Here is a 2,952-nt window from a genome sequence, read left to right as displayed (position 1 = left end):
ACACACACACACACACACTTACTTAGGTTACTTAGGTGATGGCTTCAAGGGGCTTTCAGCCGATGATAGCTCTCCAAGCCCCCCTCCCACGTAGAATATGTAAAGTCCAAAATCTGATTTCATCACTACATTCTCCAAGTCATACGAAGTAGTGAAGAAGTGTGTCTTCAGTCTCTTCTTGAAGATGGTCGTAGTTTCAGCTATTTTAACATTTTCAGGAAGTCTATTATAGAGACGGGGAGCACTATCAACAAACGCTCTACTCCCAGATTCTCTATAAAACCTTGGCTCTAATAGTCTATTCACTTTAATACTGTGTCGCAAGGCTATATCAGTATCTATTCGGAAGTCCACGAGCATATCACACATAGAATTAGGCCTCCCAAACTTCAATGCCTGATACACCATAACACACTGTTTATACATGATGCGTGCTTTGACTGGGAGCCAATGCAGCTGTATTGACGTTGGAGTTATTCGTTCCCTTCTAGACTGACCCTTTATCAATCTCGCAGCCCTATTCATAATTAATTGAAGTTTCTTCAATAAGTAGTTTGGAAGACCATAATATAAAGAGTTGCAGTAGTCCAATTTACCCAACACATGATTATAAATAAGTTTCCTAATAGAATTCCCATCAAGGTATTTCCTTACAAACGCTAAGTTTCTCAAATGATAACCAGCTACTTGCACCGTCTGATTTATCTGTTCTCTCATCATAAGTTCGCTGTCTAGCAGCACCCCGAGACTCTTCACACAGTTGCTCACTGTGATCTCTGAATTATTCACATTCAAGACTCGAACACCCAGACGTTCAAAGTCAATTTCACAGCCGATAAACAAACACTCAGTTTTATCTTCGTTCAATTTCAGTTTTCTAGAGTCCATCCAATGTTTAATGTCAACCAGTATAGCACTAAGATGATCTTCGGCATCATGTATATTTGTTATAGACATATAAAACCGAGTGTCGTCAGCAAACAGTTTAAACTTAACTCCATGCTTCTGAAGTACTATAGATAAGTCAGCAGTGTATATACAAAAAAGTACCGGCCCCAGCACACTACCTTAAGGCACTCCCCTAGTCAAAGGTATCGAGTTATAAAACTCATTACCTATTTGTACACAGTAGGTCCTACCTTCCAGGTAACTCTTAAGATACGAGAGAGCAGCACCTTCAATGCCAATGTGTTCACAAACTCGAAACAATACATCATGCACTACCGTATCAAAAGCTGCACTTACGTCCAACAAAAGCAATAGTCCACACTCTCCTTTACAAAGGATTACAAAGGCGGAGCATGCCGACAGGAGACCTTTTGATCCATATCTCCTCTACACATACACGCACGCACACACACATTCAATCATACACATCATCATCATCATCTTTAACAATATCATCACCACCACCATCATCATCAATACCGTCATCATCATCATCAATACCGTCATCATCATCATCACCATCATCATAATAGTAATAACAATGATGATAATAATAATAATAATAATAATAATAATGATACCTATCATCATCATCACTATTATCATCATCTTCACCATCATCATAACAATAATAATAATGATAATAATAATAATGATGATAATAATTATCGTGATCATCATCACTAATATCATTATCATCATCATCATAATATAATTCTATCATCACCACCACCACCATCATCATAAACATCATCATCATCATCATCATCGTAATGATAATAATAATAATAGTAATAATAATAATAATGATAATGATAATAATAATAATCACCATCATCATCATCACCATATTGGTTGGCCAATAAGGTGGAAAGGAAACGCTGAAGGTATTTTCAAAGTGTAATTTCACAGGGAATTTACAATACAAGTTCTCACTGGCTCACTCTCTCTGACACGTGATCTGACTTCAATGCCCGCTCGCTCGTGACTGCCTGGCCTGCGTGACGCTTTCACTCTGTTCGCGTGCCCAAAACAGTTGCCTATTTATCTAAATTTTCCACAATCATTCCTTGCACACAGAAATTAACATGTACTCAAATATAATATAATCATTCAAATTTTTATAATATATACTAATCTATCTCCCATTCATTCAACTTTTGCATACAAAAATAAAATTATAATTGATGTAAAGAGAAATGGCAATTTTAATGTTCTAGAAGATTCACGCCCGCTAACGCATGTACTTACATACATACAGACAATGACGCATCAATTTTCGTTGTATAGAACATCTACGCATAATGCTGACAGAATTAGAATATAAGATGTGAGATTCTCCCTACACGCACAGAATGGGGAGGATTTTTGGCTCAGCGTGAACTGACATGGTTTTTCTTTAAGATTAGGTATTGGTTGGTTGATTATTCTCACTCTTTCAGTACGGGGGGAAGAGAACAGGATCATTTCATACTAACCATTTAATCTTAAGACTGCCTTTCGACCCCATAGTCATTTAATGACCCTTTTCGACCCAATAGTAATTTACTGACCCCTTTCGACCCCCTAGCAATCTACTGACCCCCTTTTGACCCCATGGATGGTCTCATCGACCCCCTAGCTAGCAATCTAATGACCCCCTTGGCTCGACCCCTTGGCTATTTGTCGTCGACCCCTTCCTTGGATGGATGGTCTCATTGATCCATCCCTGGGGGTCGATATCGACCACTCTGGGAGCCCCTGGACTAGCTCATCTGGATACTATATAAATCACAAAAACAAATTTATCTAACTTATCTAACATTATCTAACATATTAGTACAATAACATAAAATTAATCTTAGATTTTCATTGTTTGTTTTGGCTTTGTTAAGGAAAATATTTTTATTTCACACAAATTTAGCTTAACTCTTGTTCAACGACTTCGTCCGTATGCGCACAAAATATGAATAAATGAATAAATAAATAAATTTTCACAAATAAGATCTGTAATGGCAGACGCAG

This window comes from Oratosquilla oratoria, unplaced genomic scaffold, assembly GCF_046742065.1.
Source record: "Oratosquilla oratoria isolate Oo_2021 unplaced genomic scaffold, ASM4674206v1 SCAFFOLD195, whole genome shotgun sequence".
Taxonomy (NCBI): domain Eukaryota; kingdom Metazoa; phylum Arthropoda; class Malacostraca; order Stomatopoda; family Squillidae; genus Oratosquilla; species Oratosquilla oratoria.
This window is presented reverse-complemented; position numbering follows the sequence as displayed.